The sequence below is a fragment of the Corvus moneduloides genome, chromosome 8 (assembly GCF_009650955.1).
Source record: "Corvus moneduloides isolate bCorMon1 chromosome 8, bCorMon1.pri, whole genome shotgun sequence".
NCBI lineage: Eukaryota > Metazoa > Chordata > Aves > Passeriformes > Corvidae > Corvus > Corvus moneduloides.
In genome coordinates this window covers 17,487,622-17,511,409 of record NC_045483.1, presented here as the reverse complement: position 1 = coordinate 17,511,409, position 23,788 = coordinate 17,487,622, and positions in this window count along the sequence as shown.

Sequence of the window (23,788 nt, the reverse complement as noted above, 5' to 3'; positions counted from 1 at the left end):
TCATCCTGAAACCAACATCAACCAACATCTTTAGCTTCTTTTAAGGAACTATTTTTTTTCTCTCTCTCTTTCAATTTTTTTTCCTACATGGTAAATTCCACTTTCTATAGGTAATTGAATAGCTAAATTAACCAAAAACTCTACTACAATCTTCTTAAATTATAGCTTTTCCCTGCAAATGCTTTGAAAGTCTCTGATTTCCAGTGCTTTCAAAACAAAGACCAATTCTCTCCATCCTGTTCTTCTATACCACATGGAACAGAAAGCACATTCTTGTTGCCCATATTAAGAAAAGAGAGGGCACAATTTGTGTGTTTTCTGTATCTGAATGACTCTGCTGTCTTCAGTAGAAACACTCCTAAATTTTTACCACCACAGAAACTTAAACTCTTCTTTTCACAGTGTCATTTGCTCTTCTGCTAAAGTCCATGGAGTTACTCTGGGCATTTGAATAATTTTGCTACCCTCTTCCCAAAGAACCTCCTGTTAACAAAATGTGCTCACCCTGCTCAGTGATCTTGAAGGTATTTTCCATCCTTAATGATTCTATGAAAACATAATTACAAGGCAGGGAAAAGGATTGTTGATAAAAATAAGCAAAGCAAATCATTATTTAGTAAGAACCGAGTGAATGTGATCTTAGTGTAGTGGGATTTGTGAGAGAAGCTTTAGTATAGGGAACAATATGTGACCTTTCTCTTTTTCAAGAGAAAGAAGCTCTTGGCATTCTTCAGCCTGAAGAATTCCTAATTTGCTTGAAACCTGAGCCATGTTGATATGGATCTTTTAATTACTGTCCTCTGTTGACCTGGACAAAGCATTGTGAGAAGACTTCAAATCCATCATTCCACTACTTTGACTGAGTGCTCACCTGTTCAAAGGTTTGGTTTTGGTTGCTTTATTTTTTTGAAAAACTTGCAAGAAAGCAGAAACAGAGAATATTTTCTACTATTAGCAAGCTCTTTCAAGTACCCACTGCAAGATGGGAGAAAACATTTTTTCTACTCTCTGATCCAAAAGTTCAGAATTAAATTCCCAGAGAAAAATAATAAAAAACCACAAAAAAAAAAAAAAAAAGAAAAAAAAGAAAAAAACAAAACCACAAAAAAACCCCCAAACTAAAACAAATAAATAAACAACAACAACAACAATACAACCAACAAACCATAACCATGACCTGGTTGATTGCACTGGAATGAATTTGACCAACAGATGGCAGCTATGAAAAGTAGGATGGGTCATGTTCCCAGCCATGTAAGCAAAATGAAAGCATTATAACCCATCTGCTATGTAAAAATGTTATTAGTCTTGCTCTTGAGACAAGTCATACAAAAGAAACATTTTCAAGTCCACTGATATTGGCCTATTTGCAGCAGAAAACACTATGCAGGGATATTCATATTCTCTGGCTAGTCTGTGACTTTGCAGCTTTCAGGGCACACAGGTTTTATTTCCTCTGTAGAAAACCTTTCTGCACTCAGAGGGTCAGGATGAAAATGGAGGAGAAACTATAAATGCAGGAATGTGCAGGGACTGTTCTGCCAGACGACATGTAGAGGGCTGGAAAGATCCCAGGAATAATAAAAACACCAACATGCAAATATCAAAGCTTCGGGAGGAGAAAAAAAGGCTCACCAGACTGGTGTGTTAGGGGCCAGTGCTCAGCCTGGGGACGGCCCAAAAAGTATCCCTGTCCTATGATGCAATGTAGGCACCTGGCCACCAAGTGTACACTTGGACACAAGGCACATAAACCTCTCCTCTGAAGATTCCTAAGCAAATCCAACAAACACCTCCCAACAACACGTCTCCCAGGGCAGAGTCAGACACAGAGTGGCAAATACTTTCAGTAGAGATGACAGCTTCCCTTCTGGTGAAAGTCTCCATTCAGGTGACAATTTTTAATTGAAAAAATATAAATCTGTACAAGGGGTTTTTTTATTATTTGAATGATTTCTAGATACAGGAATGCTTTTTGGTTCAAAAGAGTTTCAGTTTTGGAGTGTGAAAATTTTTCTTTGTTGTTGGTAATATTTCTGGGCATTAGCTGTGCAAGAAGAAAAGGCAAGCAAGGAATCTGGGACTTCCTAATCCTTGTCATTTTCATATGGGCATTCCTGGTCTCCTGCCTTCCAAAGGAGCACTTTAGCCAGGAAAGACATGAGGAGCAAAGAAGAGGAAGAATTTGTGCTGCAGGAGGAAAAGTTCTCTGATCTGTTAGGTGATCACAGGCAAGGCTCAAATGTGATGCGAATCAAAGAAAAAAGCTGCTTCTGGTGGCCTCTACTGTGCTTTTCAGATAAGCTCAAAAACAGCCAACAGAAAACACAGGGTTTGTTTATTTAATCTGGTTTTAAAAATGAAACAAGTGTTTTAATGGCACAAAAGGCAAGAAAAACAAAGCAGGTTAAAGGAATCTGTTGATCTGGAAGGCTCAGGGTCTAGAGTCACAGCCCGAAAGTGCTCTTAGGGTGCACATCTGTCTTTGAACTCATGATTTCAATATCAGGTGCTGATCAGACCAAGGTGATGCATAAAGGTGATGATGATCTAAGAGCAAGTATGGTATAACACTGCAGCAGCCGTGGCTATAAGGTACACAGATGAGTTAGAGAACAGGACAGACAATCAGCTCTTACCTGCTGCTCATCATTTCATGCAAATGTTGAACTGTCTGGTTCCTTTGAGACTGGCCCCTCCCCACAGAGTCAGAAAAAATAAGCAGATTTTTGGGGTAATTGGCTTGCCAGTTTGGAATATTTGAAGATCCTAATAGGAGCCCACCTATATTTTTAGGCACTTCGACATCTTGGGAAATCCGATCCAGTTCCCTAAGGCTTAAGAGTGATCCAGAGCCAGGGAAGGCAATTAAGCAAATAAGTCAGAAGCATTAATATCAGAGCCAGTGTTCCTTGTCTTGCACAGTTCCTGGGGCAGCAGACTGAAGGCAGAGTGGGGCCAGCCCATGGGCACTCATGAATTGCACACACCAGAGGCTGCATGTCTGAGCCTGGCAGTGGATCCCTGGGAGGGGCAGAGAGGGGCTGGAGTGTGGAAGGGACATTAACTACCAGTGGTAGTGAGCAGTGCACATTCACTGCCCACTGGGAGAGGGGAACCACAGCATTTCCAGTTTGTGATTTGCAGATGCTCAGCAGTATTCTGCCCACTGGCCCCGAGCCAGCTCAAGCAAGGTGGTAAAAAATTTCCTTCATTTCATGCATAGGGGCAGGGTGCTGGAACTCATGGGGATGACATGTGTCCTCACACATAACCCCAGCTTCAAACAGAGCTTGCAGACACATACTCAACGTGATGACTGTGAAGAAGCAGTCTATGTTTTCCTGTGACTTTTTTTGCCCATCTGTAAACCAGCTACAGCATTCACACCATGAGGTGCTGAGAGGGGAAGGACAGAGATTTTTAGAGGCTGCATTTAAAACAGCTAATGATAATGAGCTAAGCCAGGAGCCCAGTGGGGTTGGATTGTGTTACCATACAGGCTGTTTCTACTGGAACTGAAGCAGAAGCCATAAATGTCAGGAATTTGTCTGCCAAATGAAGCATTATCTGTCAGCAAAGCCTGCCAATGTGATGGCTGTGATTGGGAGAGGTAGTTAAGTGAGAGCTTGTTCACTGAATCAAAATTATTTGTCACGGATTATGTGTATGTCCTCAGTCAGCCAAGGGATAAACAATCAGCTTTGAAAGAGATGCACAATTTGTAGGAACATAACAAGAACACCATGGCTACACTGCTGACTGCTCAGCATGCTCTGCAAAGGGATTGCCAGTGCCTGGCAAGTGCAGCACGTGTTGTGCCTCCACAGCTCTCACCTCGTTCACAGTTCAGTTTGCACAGTGTCACCTCTCCAGGCATCAGGGCAGCTGGAACCAGGACTGCTGACTGTGGGTTTTGCAGCTTATATGAGATTGCTCTGAAAAGCCAGTTTCTGGGGGGGAAAGATCCTTTTTTTCTTCCTTGCTTAGCTTTATTTTCTCTCCAGAACAGCTTCAGGCAGTGATCCTGTCTTTAGTAAAGTTCCTGCAGCAGTCAAGCTGTTGCCCAGTGCAAGAGGAACCCAGCTAGGCATGCACTCCTGGATGTCTACCTCCCAAGCTGGTTTCAGTGCTACTGACGAGACTGAAACCTCACATCTAAACTCAGATCTGCTTTCAATGCATCTCTGAGCTGCATTTCCTTTTCCCTTGTCTTTCTCCCACCCTCACTCTCACACATACTTATTGAAGACCTGACCTGCAGGTAAGAAGGAGCCACGTTTCCCTACCCCATTGCCTTACAGCAACATGGCAGTTCCTGGCACAAATTCCAGTACAGGAATCCATCCATAAAATCTACCAGCCTTCTCAACCCCATCCACTGTTGGAGCAGCAGGCAGTCAGGGTACATCAGTATGTCTCAGCTTTTCCTTTAGACTGTAAACACCCAGGTCCCCAGTATTCAGCAGCCCTGCCCAGCCACTATCCAGCCTCTGGTCTTTCACATGCAGGAACACCTTCTTTTCCCATAAACAGCAAGAGGCAACTCCATACATCTGCCAGACTTTCCCAGATGCAAGAGACATTCCCTGTTACGGAGTACACAGTTCTTTCTGTCCACAGGATCCATAGGTTTTTAAATCCAGAAGGAAATGTTAGTCAAGCAAGCTGGTGTTTGGCATCACGCCGGCTGGAGAACATCATCCCCTGTGGTGTGATGAGCCCATCCTTCTGCTGAAAAAAGACATATTTTAGAAAGACACCTGGTCTTGATTTAAATCTACTTGTGATAGAGAACCCAGTACAGCCTCTAGTAAATTATTTCAGTAGTTAATTCTCTTCACTGTAAAAAAATCTGCACCTTATTTCCATGCTGAATTGTCTGGCTTCCAGTCCTCTGGATCTGCTTGGACCACACCTCCAAGAGAAGCGTTCTAACATGCAGCTCTCTCCCTTGGCAGCTTGTATAACGCTGGAACTGGTCACCTTTAAAGATTTGCTTGAACTACATCTGCAAATTCTTTTTGTAAAAGGCTTAATCTCCACACAGCCACGTGCTGAGCCAACCAGGAAAAAAGGCAGATGCCCAAAGACCACTCCCACCCAGTTTCTGACAGTAGCCATCCACAGGAGTTTAAATACAAATATAAAACTCAAGGGAGGCAGAATGGCCCTTTACATGACACTTCCCTGCAGCTTCAGTCCTCAGGCCTTTACAGGTACCAAACTGAAGGCTGTAGTGAAGTTTATCAGATGAGGCATAAGGTCATTTAGTTTCAGTTCCCATGGTTTCCAGACTGTTTGGGCATGAGCAGATTGAACTCCCCTCTATTTGCATATCACTTCACTGGCATATCCTTAGATAAACATAACAGAGGAACCCGCAGGGCAGGTTTTCCAGGTACCATCTCACCCACTTTTGTTACCTCATCATAAAACTTGATTGAAGAACTGTGATTTCTGACCAAAAGTCCCCAGTCACTTTCTCCTAAGGTTTCCCTACACAGAGCATGACCAGGATCACGGCTTGGTACCTACCCAGTCTCACTTATACTAAATTAAACACAGAGAAAAGACTTTTGGCTGCATTTTGGCTGACTTCTGGACTCACAGCTCGGCATTTCTGGCTCAGTTTACACCATCACTACAAATGCCCTAAACTGACAGTATCTGGTTTGCATTTAAAGCAGTTTATACAATTTCTTTGGCTAGGTCTTTGCAAAATTTCCAGAAATGTACATAGCCAAATACAAAAAATCAGAGTAGATTATTGTGCTTTTCCCTGACAAATATCACATGCTTCTATGTTTACTACTACTATGATGCCACATAGGTACACCAGCCACAGGCCAGGCCCCTTTCTGTGCTTGATACTGTACAGATATGGGAAGAAAAAGCCACTGCCCCACACAAGTGAAGCTGGAGTCCTCTGGGCCCCTGCCACCTCCTAGAATGAAGTGTTGTTTCCTCCACACATGATGGCACAGGGTACAGAGACCACAAGTGAGTTTCCGATATGATGATTGACTGGAAAAACCATCATCTTACGAGTTTGGCCAGATTTGAAGTGCACCAAGTGCTAACAAACTGGAGCAGGTAGCTAACTCTGGTGCTGACTGGCATCTCATGTGATACACAGTAAAAGAGTGAAGGGGAAAGAAGCGCTGGCTAACCCTGACAACAGCCCAGATTAGGAGAGACCCCCCTCCTAAATGAAGTTTGGATAGGACATAAGGCTTTTTTTTCCTGCCTGGGAAATCTGCTGAGCACCTCCTAGCTCCGTGACAGCAAACTTCTGGCACCAAGCCCATAGCTCATGTAACCCAGCAAGGATTGCTGGCAGAGTGCCTCCGCAGTGGGAGGTGGGCTACAGGTCAACACCTGATTTCATGCTGGTAGTCCAGTGCCAATACTCAATTGCTGCATATAGCCAGAGGGCACATATTTGCTGAGCACACTCCACCAACAACACTGAGAAGATTGCTGGAGCATTATGATACATGGGAAGCAAACTGATTCCTACCGTGACATTGCTGGATTCAACTCCATTTATTTGTGCCCACTTGCTCTCAACAAAGCAAAAAGCACAGAAGACAACTGGCCACAATACAAACTCCTGCAGTGCTGAGAGGAAGCTCTGAGCTTTCTACAAGCATTTTTGTGGTCTGAGTTTTACTTGCACGAATATTTGTGGAGAGTAAGTAAGTGTGGGGAACAGCATCAGCATGGCTTTCCATCTTTTATCAGACTCATATTTCAGTATTTCTCTTCCTCATCAGATTCCCCAGACTGATAAGTAGGTCATAAAGAAGTGGTGGAACATTTTCCCTTTTGCAAAATGTAACCCAGCAACATGACTGCTTGGTATTATGTTGGTACCATTACCAATGTACCTCTCATTTGCAACACTGGAATTCCTTGGTACGTTCTGTAGTAGGCTGTCAACAGGTGAAGTTCTCTGAATGCCAGCCCCGTTGCACGTGCTGCAAGCTGCATCTGGATGAGAACAGGTGGCTAAAGCCTTGGCATAGTTTGCTGTTATTTGCAAGCCCAAGGTGCAGCTCCCTGAACTCCAACACTCATGCCTGCTGCTGGCCAAGGTTTAGCAGACATTCACCAGGGCAGGACTGGCTCAACCCCCTGTGCAGTTAGAATGGGCCACACATACCCATTGCCTTTCTGTACAAAACCACAACAGAAATAAGACTTCTAAGGAAGGACAGCAAACCCCAGCAAGTTTACAAGCTGGCCTCTTCTGTCCTCTCTCTAGCTGCACAGTCACTGGCTTTGTGACCTCAGTAGTCTGTTAATACATTCTGAGCAAACACAGATTAGCTTACAAATGTATAGAGGTAGAGCTGGCTCTTGGTTTGTAAGTGATCAGAAAAACTGTGGTGGTCATATTTTTCTTCTTCTGTAATTCTGGTGCTCTATCACAAACCCAAAGGTACCAGGATGCTTAGAATGCAGGCTAAAATCCCAGTGGAAAATTCCTGTGTGGAAAAATTGGACAAAGCAATGACTGCGCTTTGGGATGCTCAGTAGAGCACCCTTTATCTTGGGATCCTTAGCTACACATGCTCACTTTCATTCAGACAGACAGGGAAAGAGGGCTGTAGGAAAAGAAACCAAACATAAAGTGAGAGCTTCACAAAAGAGAAAGCTGCCAATTATGCAGCCCCACTGCTGCAGCCCTGACCCTGCTCTGGCAGTGTGTGCTCAGCTCTGGCAGCACACTAGGAATTGCAGCTGCTTTTTAGCGCCTGGGTATCACCTGGGTGTCAGAAACTTCTTAGTAGCTCTCACAACTGGGCCACTGCTGTCTGCACACTCAGCCAGTGTTAATTTTAGTGCTGTAGTGCCTCAAAAGTCACCTCCACATCACCTTCCATCATATGTTTGCAAGATGGGACAGAATTTCAAGCCTGTGCATGGTCACAGTGATTTCCAGAGAGTCACTGGAGAGCTCAGGAACTGCATTTATGCTTTCCCTCTCCAAGTCTTAATGTTCTTTAATTCTTAATCAGATTTCCCCACCCTGGAGGGATAGATATCCTGACTTCAGCCTGGCAGGACAGACTGGCACCACTGTCCCACATCTGCAGACCATGGGCTTTGTGTTCCTGCAGCCTTCCAGGGGTATGGAGTGTTGTATTGGGGTGCCAGAGGCAGATGCAGGTGCTCAGTGTGAGGCCACACACATGGTCAGCCCAGCAGGATCTGCCTACCACTCCATGGTCTTCTTGCACCACGCTCTGCAGTGTTCAGGAAAACCTCCGGACTACTGTTTCCCCTCCCACCTTCTGACAGTCCAAGCCAAACTGCAGCACGTGGAGGTCTTCCTCTTTCTCTTGAAATGTGAATGTGCTACAGCTGGTCAGCAGATTATTTTTTAATGAAAAATGGTTGTAATATAATCATCTGCCAGAAAATCAATTTGCAGAAGCAACAGCTAATTTTTCTTTTGAAAACATCCACCCCCTCTCAAATATTAGGTTTTTCTTTTCTGTTTTCATTTTTAGGAACCATTTAAGATTTTAATTGCAAAGCACACACAAACTCAAATGTCATCCAACACTAGAAATTTGGGAATGTCACGGCATTTTCTAATAAAAATATATTTTCCATAGAAACTGTCAGCAAAAAAAAGGAACATTGAAGTGGTACTAATGAAGAGCATGCAAAACCAATATCCTCAGCTTTCTGAGTCCAGCCAGCATACAGACAAAGGGATCCCAAACTCAGGAGGCAAGTGAACTGCCTGCAGCACAGTGAGCCTCTCTTCTCAGCAGGTAGCCATGCAGCAGCATGACTTCATAGGACCAGACACAGCAAGGCCATCATCCCAGTTTGGTTCTGTGCTGAAACCCACACAAGCTGGTCTCTCTACAGTTTCAGGAGAAAAGCAGCTGTAAGTTTGTTAGGGCCCCTGCAGCCCCTGGCATCAGAAGGATGTTGATCTTTGCCAGGTCTCACGCTTCAGTCATCACAATCTTCATGCACACTGCGGTTTTCTGCTGCTACCGTTATTTAATTTGTCTGTTTAAATACAAGACTTTAAACCTGTATTTCCTTTGGACCTGGAGAAGAACTGTTGTTTGAAATGGATTGATACAGCCTGCTGTGCCGACTGCTTACAGAGATAGACACCACTGCCTGAGCCACCTCATGCTCCCAAGGGATTGGCTAATCAGTGTTTAGTCCTTGTGAACCTTCTCCTTGTCCCTGCTCCTGGTAAGGCTGGTGGTGGACAGGAGTTTTGTTGGCCAACACAGCCACACTGAGAACCCACAGTGGCAGGAAGCACAGATGCTTTCCAAGATCTAGATGGAGACTTCCTAACGGCAGGTGCCTGGGAAGCCACAGAGGCTGCTGTTCCCCACAGACACCGTAGCTGGGGAGCCACCGCCCCTCACCACAAGGGAAGGGCTCAAGGAGGTGCCCCACAGGAGCCTGCACCAGCCGGGCTTCTAGAGAGAGGCCCTGCTGTCAGGCTGAGCATTAATTACTGCTGGGCTGTCTTTAAAAATAGTGGCCCCAGGATGCAAGCAGCTGCCTTGCTTACCCTCCTCATACACCCCCTCCTCATGGACCGTGGTGAGGGCGCTGCGATGCAGAGCAGAGGTCCCAGCACAGCCTTCCCAAGCAATTTCCAGTGGAGGCTCAGTCTGGGATCCTCCAAGGGAAAACAAAATTCTCTGGAGATTCCCCAGTGCAGGTGCTAGAGCCTGGATGGGCATGGGAAGGGGTGTATGTGCTCCTTCAGTGACCCCTGTGGTGGTCATGGCCCTCAGCTCCCCTCGCCCCCTCCAGCAGCAGATTCTGGCTCAGTCTGCTTCCCACCCAGTTTGCCTTCTCCACTGACCCCTGTTGTGTTATGGGGACATCACTGACCAGCTGGGCCTCACTCCTGTCACCAGGATCACCACAAGCCCCCCATTCTTACCAGGGGCTCAACTCCTTCACCCCAGATTTCCAGCAAAATAGCTGAAATTCCTCAGCAGGAGGGGCCTAAACCAGGCATGAATATGCAGCCCTACAAATAAACAAACTTCCCCCATGTTGTTTGGCCTTTTCAATATTTCAGTCAGCACAGGAAACTTCTGGTGAAGGGAATGGGCAATATTTCAGAGAGGGGAAACAGCCTGTTGGTCACGACTTGAGCAGGGAAAGCTCCCCCGGGAAGGCCACGGGAGGGAGAGACACTGTGCATGTTCATTCTTTGTCACTGCTGTTTTCTCTCCATTAGAGATAAAATACTACCAAGGGCCAGGTCCAGCCATGCCATCTCTCAATTTGAGTTGCCGTTCTGGTCTTTTGCTGGCCGTATCTAAAGATACAAACTGCCTGATTCTGGGAGACAGAAGACTAAAAAGGAGAAACAAATACTGATGCACAATGCAATTTTTGGTAAAATATCCTGGTTTTCTCCTGGCCCAGTTATTATGAGATGCTAACAAGAAGCACTTTTTATTCTGTTTATATTCTGCAGTCAGATTTTTTCCTCTGTTTTTCTTTCATTACTTTATTTGGCTCTTGAAATCTCTGAACAGCAGATATGGCCCAAATGTTTCTCACCTGGTCTTGTAGAGCCATTCCTTGTGCCACAGAGCCATGTAGTTCAAAGAGAGCCTTACCTCCTGTCAGTTGAGATGAAGTACAGAGCAAAACCTTTGCCATTAATTTCCCAGGGTAACAGCCAGTGCTTTCTCCCCAGCTTGTGCAGCCCAGACCTCTGGTCCAAGTGTAAACCCTTCTACAGCTCCACCTCATTTTAACCAGAGCAAGGGCTTCCTGATTTGCCATCCATGAGCCCTGTCCTAGGCACTGACTACTGGGTCACCATCCCCAAAGGCAGCAGTGTCTTTCTTGGAGATATCACTGTGTGACTCCCATGTTTACAAGCAAGATACAAATGGCCTTGGAAAGTGCATTTGGCATATAGGGAGCAAGGAGTAGCATCAGTCTAGGGAACTGCCGTGTTCAGAGCAAGTGAATTGCTCTTCACCCTGACTGCTTGCTGCTGTTCAGCTGGAGACAGGCCCAGGGATGCTGCCCAGAGGAGGGGGACAGACCCACCCAGGCCCCCAACAAGTGGCTGTGGCAGTGGCTGCGCAGGAGCAGGGCAGTGCCCAGCACAGCAGCACAGCCCTGACATCTGTGTCCGAGTGGGGGGCCGAGCCCCACAGAGTGCAGGGAGGGCTGGGTTCTGCCTTCACAGCAGCAGACAGGCAAAGGCACATCTGCGATCTATTTCTTGTGCTAACAAGGATTCCCTGCATGAAGTCTTTTAACTTCCGATTCTTGTTCTTGAAGATGCAGCTAATGATAGTCCTAGGATCTCCTATATAGGGAAGAGGAAACTGCAGTAATGATTGCAAAATCCTTCAGGAAACAGCTTGAGGATGAGCAAGAGTGATTTCACCGATAAGCTGTACATTAACCTGCAGCCTGAGAAATCAAGTTTGCTTCCGATTGCGGAGCGGAGCAGCCAGAGCAAAGAAGCTGTGTTGGAAACAGATCTACTTTGCCCACCCGGACTGCAGTGGGATCAGTTCAGGACTGAAATAAGCTTTGGGGAGTCATTGAACTCTGACCTAAGCTAGAATAATAGGATGTGTTTATGTCTGACAATGGGGGAGCTTTGCAGAAACCTCCAGTGAGCTCCATATGCAACACTGTTTTTATGGTCCTCCTAAGAAGGGAATTTCAAGGGATCATATATGCCTTAAGTGTAAATTATGACATGCATTAAGGACCACCCGCATCAAATGAATGGTTGCCCCAGCCCAGCATTTTCATGGTGAATTGAGAACAAATTCCACAAACCCTCTGGTTTGTGCTTCCATGGAATAATATATTTTCAGGTCAGCAGAGCTGTCTGCTTCTCACACAATAGGTCCTTTCTCCCCTTTCCCCATACCTGTCAATTGCTCTCTGCCTCTGCTGTAATTTATGTTTTACTTCCGAACTGTATGACTGAATTCTGGAAATGTGTAAGGGTACAGCAGCTAGGAAAAGTCTGTTCCCAGCCATACTCAACGTGGCATTACCACCCCAGAAATCCAAATGGGCACAAGGAAGTCTTACAGATACACTTTGTAATTACACGGCCTGCATTCAAGGTGGCAAGGCCACTACCATTGGACATATATTTGTAGTTTATTTCAAATGTTTCATGCTGCAAAAGGAAAAAAAACATGTAATAATTTAGAGGTCAAAAAACATGTGTCTCAACGAATAGATGTAAACAGATACATGGATCAAGGAAATATGTAAATCTCCAAACTCTTCCTCTAGTATCTGCTTGATATTGTAAACTACATGAGGTCTCTACCAGATGTCTCTGGAACAGGCAGATTGTAACTGCCTGCAGAGACTCTCTAGCTAACCTGAAAGGACTAGACTTAGCACCACAAAGATCAGTCTACCTTACCTTTTGATCTGCATTATTAGGTTATAGCAGAAAAAAATCATAGCTCCCTGGTTAACCTGGAAATTTTCATTGTAAGCTAAGAAGTAATTATTTTGCTTGCCAGGCCAGACCTATCTTCCTCCAAGCTACACTAGTTAGTTTCAGTGACTCTTCTGAAATATTCTCAATAGATCCATCCCATCCTTTCGTCACATTCAGGTTAACTTCAAAATTGAATCTTTAGCAGGTATATGTCACTATTTTTCAGCTCTTGATCTCCAATGATGTTGTTAAGCTCATATTCTTTCCATCTGATCTTTTAAAGAATCACTGATTTTTTTCACTCACTAAATTTGAAACCTTCTTCTCTTCAGGATTAATCATTGCTGTTATTTTCAAAATGGAAATTTTTTCTTCATGAAGTGCTGACAAATAATGTTCTACTGCATAAATACGCTTTGTAACAGACGGCTTGAAGTTCTTCCATAACTTGCTTTGTTTCTTTCTAAATCTTCCTTCTGGCTTTTCATTATCCCTAGAATGGCTGCAAGAAAGGCAGTGCTGTTACACAGATTGTTTTCTTGTTTTATAAATCCAGGGAGGTCTGGTATCTCTTGCTCTCTCTCATACAGCGTTTTTCAATATGGTGTTTTCCACTCTTTCTTCCCCAGTGTGGGGATTCAGTTTAATGTGGACAGCAAACAAGTTCTTAGCCCCAAGAGCAGCCCTGAAGTTGCTCTACTGTATTACACTTCACACCTTGAGCTTTCTGTGACAATGAAAAGCTCCCGCCCTTTCCCCATATGCAAGAACAAAACAGATCTTCAGATTGCTGCCTCTTTCTCTAGTGCTTGTCTGGAGAATTGTTTGACATAACCATCCTCACATGGGACTTCTTTATTATAACTATTAGACAGTGAGACACATCTGCGAGAAAGGGCTATAATACACGCTCTGCATGTTTTTCATGCCTTGTTTCAGGCAGTAAGTAGAAGTGGAAAATGCCACAGGGAACTTCCTGTTCTTGTGGGAATTCCTGCTAGTCTAGATCCCAAGCAGTGAATTCATTGGGCTCCCCACAAAGAGTGTGCTCTTATATCTCAGAGCATGTGAAGCTAGAGAGAACGGTGGAGAGAAATCAGGAGTTTAGGATCGACAGTAATGAGCTGAGGACTGAGAACTACCCCTGGCAAAGGGCTGGAATATAAATGATCCAAACCCAAGGGTGGCCATCATAATTTAGGAACACCTCTAGATGCAACTTCTCCCTCAGTTTCCCCAAAACACTCAGGCTCTGTGGCACTACTGTTATCACTCTGAGAGAGATGGTTTTCCCCATGAAGTAAGAGGAGGGACATCAGTGACCACCTAACACTATTAGATTGTGCACCTGATCCTAGCAGTCAACCAACACACTGGTAAGGGCTTTGTTCTTAGTGACTGTTCTAAACAATACAGAGCACCAAGCATTACTATTACCTAGTTCTGAATCTGGCAGAACTGCCTCTTAGAAACAAGCCAATGAATTTCTTCTTCCCTTTTTGTTGGTTCTGCTGTTTCCCATCACTGCTTTGCTCCTACCCTCTGTCAGGCTCCTTCTTCCCACCTCCTTTTTTTTCTGTACGTATAATTCACTTAACATCAGATGCACCATTTTATGCTATATGTGTTTTCAATATTTCTGCAGTATAAACACATCTTGTCAGTAGATTGTATTTACTGCCAATTCATTTACAATCTGACCATGGAATAAGCAGTTCAATTTTTTCAAGTTAGAATGGTTTGGGTTTTATATAGCAAAACTTTTGTGTTGATGGATTTTCAAACTGCCAGCCATCTGTCTATTATTAGCATCAGACCCTGACAAAGGGAATATTCTACTCATTAAATCACTGTTGAGCAAAGTGTTTAGGTTTTACCATTAAGAAAAAAGAAAAGTTTTTCATGTTATGAATGGTTCTCAGGAGATACATGCTACCACTTAAAGCCAAAGCTAATAAGGTCTTCAGAAATCACCCTGTTTCATGTTTCCAGCTTCAAAACCAAAGGAATGCAGGCCTGGAAAGGACTTGCTGGATCATCAAGTTCACTTCTCACAGAACCATACAATACAATTCCTAGAGGCTTGGCTCATGTTTGGTTTCTCTATATCAACTGGCAACAGATGATCACTGTCATATAGGCCCCAAAATTTCAGTATACCTACCTATTGTCAAAGGGAATTGCAGATGCTCCACAGAACTCAATGGTAGGGCCACCAACTTAAGTGTCTAAAAATACCTCTGAAGTTTGAAAACTGTAGTGTAGCCAGTGCTAAACATCAGACCTTTCTCATATCTGACATGGAGAGGTCTCACCCACAAAGCTAAACTGCCATTTGCAGGCTCCTGCCCCTCATGACTTCAGACACAGGTGCAGGCAAGGCAGTGAACCCAGCATGATTTCTTTATAGCAAAACTTCTGTGGACAGCTAATGTCTCTTTCAAAGAGGTGGCATCCCTCCAGACATGCCTTGAAACTTGCAATATAAACTCAGCAGCAGCCTTTTACAGTCAGTGGAACTGATATTGGAGAAGAAACATGTAAGCCTGTGTGCTGTCTCTGCCTAGGACCAGGCAATGGACCTCTGCATGCTGAGTGAAGTCAAATTCCTGTGTGCATACTACAAACTGTGGGTAATTACAGACCATGTTCATTTTTGTGAGATGGTGAATACTCTGACCTCAACTCAGCCAAACCATCACATTGATTTCACATGCCTGGCCCCACCAGCCAGCCAACACACCTGTGAGGGTTTGGCTCTTAGTGACTTTTTCATAACAATACACAGCACTCAGTATAACCACTACCATAACAGCAACCTTCAGGTGTCAGCTCAGAGGTGCAAAGGAAAGGTTCATATCACCCTGTTTTGGACAATGCATTTTTAGTACTAGGATGGTAAACAGCTGAAGGAAGAAGCCACCATTAAATGAAGACTAAATGAAGTTTTGAGTTTGTATTCAGTTGCTGTTCAGAGGAGCAATCCTACTTCCAAGTTATTAATAGCAGCACAGTTTAATAATAACAATTAAAAAAGACATCTGGATGAAATCAGAAGAGGGGAGCAGAACCACATGTGCATAGGGAACCCAGGCATGTCCCAGGCTCACTCACATATTTTGCTACAGAAAGGCCAAGAGTATTTCATTGAGGGAGGAGAAGGAAGCCAGCCAGAATGCACTGGAAACCTGGAGCTCTGCTACTTTTAAACTAAACATTTCTGCTTATCTCTTTACTCCTGCAAAGACAGCTTTTGCTGAATATCCAAACGTTAATGGAACAAGCCTTCAGGGAAGATAGCCAAGCCAAGTATCCCTGCCCAGAACTAGCTTTTCTCCTTGATTGCTCCCTTTCTTCATTTGTCCAATATTTCTCAGCCTGTTTCTTTCTCCTTATTATGTCGAGAGATCATCCTGACATCCTCTTAATTCATCTTGATTTGTACAACAGGCTCCCCCAGCCCTAGGTGCCTCCAAATGCATGTGGTTTGCAGTGATTATGGAGAGCAGATAACAATTGCTTCTCACATACAAATCCCAGTCTGTATGTTCCTTGTCAGGGAGGAGTTGCCTGAATTGCTCTGCCCTTGAGTGAATGAGCTGACTGGGGCACCACGAGCTTTCTCAGTCACACATGAGCCAAGACATCCTTGGACACAAGAGTGGCAAAGGTAGCACCACTCTGCGCTGTCTTCCCTCCACTTACCAACCAAGCCCAGAAAACACCAGCAAGACCAAACACCATTGCCATTTGAGAAGGCAAACTAGCCAAGGAAAGCAGCCAAATACATCACACAGGATCAGTGGAGGGAGGTGCCTTATTTGTACCTGCACATCTGTGAGAGAACTGAGGGCAGCAGCTCCCAGCTCTGCCATCTCTGGCTTGCCCGTTTCAGGAGGCTTTGCAGTCCCTAAATACAAACCCTCATGATACAGGTCAAAGAGTAACAGGTTGACAGATAGCAAAGCCACCAGGGACTACTCTGTTCCTCACGTTACACACATCCAGGTCAGAGGACTTTTCTCCAGCAACTCCTATCTCTAGGCAAACAAAGAGTCTAGGTAAGAGGATGTAGCTTTCAGAAAAGACATCCTCTCAAAAGTATTGGAGAGGTGATTGTTCCCCAAAGTTGATCACCACATCACAGGAAAGCTCCAGACTGGCCCCAGTGCAGACCCATGAGTGAAAATAATGATTTATAGTGCAGCAGACAGGAGGTAATTACACTCTGTCTCAATAGTTACCTGGGGACTAATGACCTTGCACAGATGAAATGGTGAGATTATTAGAGCTGATTTTCTGAAAATACTCAAGCAGTCCTCTGACAGAGGACAGACAGGGATGTTACTGGAATTGCTGCTCAGAGCAGTATCTGTCAGCCCGCTGCCAGGGAAATACGCTGCAGAAATGGAGTCTGCTGCACATGTTGCTTGCAGGGCCTCCTGGAGAAACTTTGCTAGCAGTGAGCAATTTGTAAGGGTGAGAACATGTTCCTTTTATTAATGTTAAGTATTTTCCCACTTCTCCACCATTTTTGTGCACTCCATTATCATCTGCTATATACATGCACAGCCCAAGAAGAGGCATAATTAGTACAGAATCAACAGAGAGTAAGAAGAGGAGAATTGATACTAGGAGGCTGCAGAAGAAGAAATCTGGTGACATATAGAAGGGGAAATTTTAAGGAACTAGATTTTTTTTGGGGGCAGATACTGCCTATGAACTTTCAGCAGACAAGAGAAACAAAGCCTACAGATCTAGATGGAGTTCTTATCACAGACCACAGCCCCCAAGTCTCTTCTCTTACAACAAGGGAATGCCTTTGCAGTAACTTCTTCTCAACTAAAGAATAAGTCATTTCCCTAAATAGAAGTAATACAGAAAACTGATCTCATTTGGGGCCTGAAAAGTCAATACATTGCTATTACAAATGGGACTAGAAAAGGGATGAGAGCTCTGTGAGGAAATAGCATTAAGATATCAGTACTCATATATTTTTTACAAGATGTCTCTAGTGTACAACTGCAACACACAGCTAAAAAAGGCCAATTATTTTTAAAATTCAAAAATGACACCACAACCAGAAGCTGCCTAAGTGGTCACATACAAGTGGGTTGTGAAAAAACCCCACAATTCCCCCCCCCACTTTATACATTTCAACCAATTCCCTAGTCCCCTCTGAAGGAACATCTCTGTCCTAAGTTTCTGAATACCAGCCAAAAGAACTCAGTTTTAGACTCTGCAAAGGATCACAAATTGAAAGAGGCTGCCACTCCTTGGAGAGGCAGGATCAGAATGAAAAATTGTCCTGATAATTGGACAGATAGTCCTAACCAACACGAAATTTGGGAAGTTCAAGTACAAAGTATTACCATCAAAAGGAAAAATCAAGTGCGGAAACAGAGGAGAGAACGATGAGCTGTTCACTGACTGAACAGGCAACTGCACAGCACAAAATGGTCAAGTCATAAACTCAGTGAGTCAATGGTGTGATGCCATCACAAACAAGACAAATTTCCTTCTAAGATGTATTATCACAAGTGTTATGTATATATAACACAAGAGCAATGATTTCACTCTTCTGGAATACTGTATCCATTTTGGGGCACCACAGTTAAAGGGAGATGTAGAGAACTGGAAAAGGTCCAAAGGATAGTAATAGGAAGGATTGAGGTATTGAAAATATGGCCCAGGAAGGATGGATGAAGGAAGTAGATTTGTTTAGTCTACAAAAAAAAAAGACTAAGGAGAGATTTAATAGCAGTCTTCTCACATTTAAAAGGTCAGGAAGATTATGATCAATTGCTCTCCAGGTTCCATAAGAGGAAGAGAAGAAAAATCAGTTTTACTCCAAACAAAGCAGATGTAAAGGGGTTATTAAGAACGCTTTATGACTATCAGCATAGTTAAATATTGGAGGGTTTTTTATAAGAAGTCAGGCAAACAACCATTTTGTAGATGTAATCCTCCTGCCTACATGCAGAGTGATGAAGGAGATCTCTGCAGGCCCGTACCAGCACTACAACATTATAGTGAATCTATGATTTTTCATATTAATTTTGGCCCTCAGGAAAAACTCAACACCTGTGGCTTCTCCAGCTTTAGGCAGGTTAAGTTGACAAGTGATAAAATTCCATCCTTTGTTTCTGAGTACACATCAGATTAGTATGTGTTTAGCAAATGAAAACTGATAAATACGTAATACACACGCAAATGAATATGAATGCACACTTTCCTCTGTGTCCATAGGAGACCATAGCTTGGCCCTGAATACCAAGCTTCTCAGAGCCATTGGACTCCCAAAGCCACATGCAGAGCAAAAAACTGTTTGCAGTACTTTATTACTGAGTTACATTTATATTTCTGCAGCCTGTTTTTTAATTCAGTAATAAGGTTCTTTTCTAAAATTTCTGGATTCAGTTCTGCTCTTGAAGAATGAGCTGACAGGAATTTGAGTGTCTTCAAATGTTCAGACACCCCCAGTCCCTGGAGCACTCCAGCCAATTAACTATCCCTAGATATCCAGGTTTCTTGTCCAACCTTGGAGATACTCCAAAGCACTCTACAAAGTTTGTTAGTCTCCACTCACTCCTGGAATCTGCCTTTATATATTTATTCTGTCACCATAAAAACTCTGCATCTTTTGGGGAAGAAAGCAATTTCTTTGGGGAAGTAATAAATCCGCAGATGAAACTTAATTTAGAGGCCTTTGTGGGGCAGAAACAGAGGCACATTTCCTTTATCTCTCAAACCCAAGAGGGGCCTGCAAGAAGTAACAGGGTAAAGCACAGCACCCCTCTGCTGCAGCTGTGGTGGGGAGAGGTGCCCTTGACTGCAAATACTGTCTCTAGCCCCAGGCCCTGGTGATCAGTTCCAATTTCATTCAAAATGTGCCTTGACTTTGCTTTGTTCTTGCATTACTTGTTTGTTGTGGTGACCCATCCCACTGCGGGGCTGGGGCAGCGAGATGCCAATCAATCCCAGCCCATTCCCTGGACCGAGTTTCCCGAAGAGGCAGTCTCAGAGGGTGGGTCGAGGGGCGGCTCAGAAGCCTAAGCCGCATCCCCTGGGCGGTGCCCGGGTCCAAGCCGCCTCCCCCGCTTCGGGAAAATTCCCAGTTACTCGGTTGTTCACTGGTTCTCTGTTATAACTCCCGCCTCTCGGTTTCCCCCATTGGTTCTTGTTGAATTGTATCCTCCCCCTGGCTTGTAACTCATTGGTTGTTTTCCCCTTTCACCGCGGTTTTCAAATTCCCTATAAAACTGAGGACAAGACTCCGGGGAGGGTCCCATCACATTCCATCCCTTCCGAGCTTGTTCGGGTTGCGAAACTTCTAACAATAAACCTGTTAGGAGCCAGACCAGAACAGCCTCTCTCTTCCTTTGTCTCCGAGCTAACGTGAGCCGATCCCATCAGCTTCTGCCGTGTTCCCTCTGCCGAGAAGCCAGCGAGCTAGCCCAGCCAGCAGCTCTTTTCCTGATGCCGAAGTCGCTTCAGCAACGCACAGGAGAACGCGGCTGGACTCTCTCTGACCTGGGCCACACCAGAGCTCGTGCCTCGAGCACAAGTACTGCGTTACTTGTTCCAGCAGCTTTTTCCAACCCCCCTGCCAAAGGCCTTTCAGTCCTAGTGCTGCCTGGGCTCTGCTCAGGATCCAACCTTGGCATGTTCCAAACACCAAAACCAAACATATCAGCAAGGAATTGGAAAGCTGTTGTGATCCCTCCTGGTCCTCCTTCACTGCACACTAATGTTCGCAGGTGAGACCAAAACACTGCTCAGAGGAGCGTATCGCTGCAGGAAGAGACAGAACAAGACACTTGCAGGGAGCCAACTTGATTTGCAATTGCACCCAGACCAAGAAATAAAAGACATCATTATCAGCAAATTGAAAACAGATCAGGGGCTGAGCGTGGACTTGAATCATACCAAGAGCCCCAATGCTGTTTAGAGGGAGCATGGTTCTGGAGGCGTTTAGAAAAGGTTTGTCATGATGATAGATGTTGTCCCCAGATATTTATCCTGTACTAAGCTGCTCACCAAATGCACAGAAAGCCTGATAGCCAGCCTTCACAAAGGTCTGTCACAGCCACAGGGCACACACCACCACCAGCAGAGGGGTCTTGTGCCTCCAGGAGGAAAAAGCAGCTAGCCAACCCATCCAAAGCCCCGGTGGTTTCCCTTTTCCCTGCTATTTTCATGCTGCAGACAGATGTCAGCTGTTTTTTCTTGTGGTTCAGAGATGTGGGTCAAAGTCAGGGTTGGTTTAACAAAGGAGTTTGCTGGGGTTTATCAAGGGCAAGAAAGACACAGATATTTAAATAGCTGTGTCAAAATCTTGGGATAGATAGTGCCTGGAGGCATGATATCTTTGAATGGAGGGTGGGATTCCTCTACCTGCAACAGGGGTTCTGTGATGACAGGGAATTTGGCAGGGACCCATCCAGCTCCCTCAACAGGGGTGTTGATAAATTCCCTCCATGGACCATCCACATATCCCTTTTCTACATACAGTTCTCCTTCAGGGCAGGCAGTTGTTCAGGTATTGTTTGAGAAACACAGAGGCAAGTAAAATAAATTTGAAAGAATATGGGTTTTGGCAGAAAATAATGTTTTCTGCAACAATATTAATAATTGTTGACATAATGCTATAAATATACGTTTCCCAAATTATCCTAAAATTCAAAATTGTGGGAAAATGCACCAAAGATTTAACCTTTTTCTCCATGGGAAAATGCTACTTCTATGATACACAGAGACCTGCTCCTGGCAGGTGGTAGCTTCACATAATGAGAGGAGGCAAAACAACAGCTCAAGGGAACTTGACTGTTCCTTCCCCGTGAGAGGATAAATGTAAGCTCTGGTGGGGTTACAACAGGCAGTATATAAGATGTCCAAGAATTTTCATTACTGCAGGCATCCCACACTTTATTGCTTGTCTGCCCCACCATACTCCCAGACAACTGGTGCATGGACAGACCACATCCCTCCCCAGCCTGAACCTTGATGGAGACCATGTAATCTGTTTCCATTCACAGCCAAGGCCTGCTGAGCTGCCAAACTGTCCACTTCCTTGCCAGGTCCGTACATTCTCATCCCAAAGGGAAGCGGAAGCTGAAGATTACAATTCCCACAAAACAAAATCCCTGTATTATATTCATGTGGAGGGCTGCTCCAAACCATCGTGCCTGAGAGAAGGCAGCCCCTGCCCTGCTCTAGGCTGTGTGTGGGGCTGATCTGCAAATGATGGGAGCCACAGCCCCTCAGTATCTCACCCCAGCTGCTCTTGGGGACCTCATATGGCGAACACAGCAGAGCCCGTGCACCACCTCTGTGCTAGCACAGCCCCTTGATTGGAAGGTGGGGTGCGAGGTAGGGCTCCCGTGGCCTTGCTGCATCAGAAGATACCTTAATGCCTGCAGGAATAACCCTCCTCTGGCTTACACAATCCATCACATCCAAGCCTGAACAACTGCACATCGTTACAGCCTGCAGCATCACTGAGCTGTGAGAGGGGATTACTGCATGGAGTAGGATACTTAATGCAAGTTAACTGATGTACCCAAGGGCATACAAAGGACTAGTGACAGTCAGGGGAAATTGCAGAAATCCTGAATTCTGACATTAGGCATCTCACTCTAAAGAGGATGGGTGCCTAACTCCTTTGGACAGCTCTGGAAACCCAGGTTTCATGTGTAAGGGGGGCACTTGGTTAGGGGAGGGGGAAAAGGCTGATGTCAACCAGGCAGCTCTGAATGTTAGGTGTTCTGGATTCAGTTCCTGACAGTTTGTTTTTCCTTCCCCTGTATATACTCAAGCACTCTCTAATTTAGCTTGAGTGACGATTCCTGTCTCAGGGGTGCTTGGTGAGCAGCCAGCAGCAACCCAGTAATAAAACACCTTCCCACTGCTGATAAGAGAGCGTAAGGGAATTGCACTGTGAAGCACCCAGCCTGGAGAAAGAATGCAGGTAGCCTGCAATGGATCAAATCCAGCTTCTTCACTCCTCTCTCCCCCAAAGTGACCTGAGAAGCAAAGCAGCAAAATCCTCCCTTGCTGATCTTTTTTTGACAGTTGTTTTTGCAGTTTTGGCTGGAACAGCACATAATCATGACCTATGCTTGCAACACTGCCTATCTACCATCTTTATTCAGACAGATAGGAAACAAATTGCCATGGCGGACACCCCTCCAACTAGGGTCTGGTAGGCTCACTCAGGCACCAATTCACACCAAAAAGCAGGTTATTTTCCCTGACGTGGTTTTCAGGGTGAGATTCAGTCTCTGTCCAAAGGCAAAAGCCATACGGCCAAAACACACCACAGCCTGGAGCTCCTCTGGCTCTGGGCAGCACAAAGATGACTCTGAGGGCACCAGGCCAGAGCCAGAGCACCCCTGGCCCCACACCCACTGATGGATGATGGGTGGAGGGTACCAGGGACACTCAGTCAGGCCCCATGGCTTGTAGAACAAAATGCTTCAACAGTAGGTTTTACACTTTTTGTGTGTAAACTACTGCAAACAGCAACTGAAAAGGAGAGGGCTTCATTTCTAACACCCATGAGTCAAAGCATCCTTGACACTGCAAAACAGTCTTTCCTGAGCCACTGAATTTCTCATCAAGTCATGTACAAGGAAACTGGTTCAAGACAAAAGAGAGAGGGACCTCCATTTTCTCTCCCAAGCGTGTTTCTGTTGAGGCTGCGAATTGACACAGGCAGGGCCCTTCTCTGGGCAGGGTCCCGCAGAGCACCATGGCCTCAGGCAGGTACCTCCAACAGCAGCAAAATACCAGCTGCCAAGTCAGGTTTTACAAGCTGCTCAGACCATAGCTGTGAGTCCCCAGTGACTGGCTGCATGCACCACTTCATGGCAGGATACAGGAGGGCAGGGCCTTTAGAGGGCTTCTCTGTGCATTTCCTGTAACAATTGTATTCACCCTAAAAGTTGCATCTGAGAGACAATCCCAAATTTCACCTCTGAAATGACTTTCACTAAACACATATTTAGGCACCTGCTTTTTGGTCATGAAAGTATCTACCTGATAGCAGTACTGTTATGTGTATATGACTGTGAGAGTGCTCACCATGAACACAAGAGTTTAAGGGATGAAAAATTCAGGATGATCTTTCAAGAGAAGCTGTGGAAAATACACCATTTACTGCCCCATCCCAGTTACTGCTGCCTTGTCAGCAAGCAAAGCTGATCTGTAGGGATTGGAGGAGCACTCACTCCTTTCCCTGGAATATCTGACAGTTTGTGCAGGGCAGATATGTTGACCAGAAGGGAGCAAGTCTCCCTCTCTTTTAAAAATATTTGCATATTTTACTTT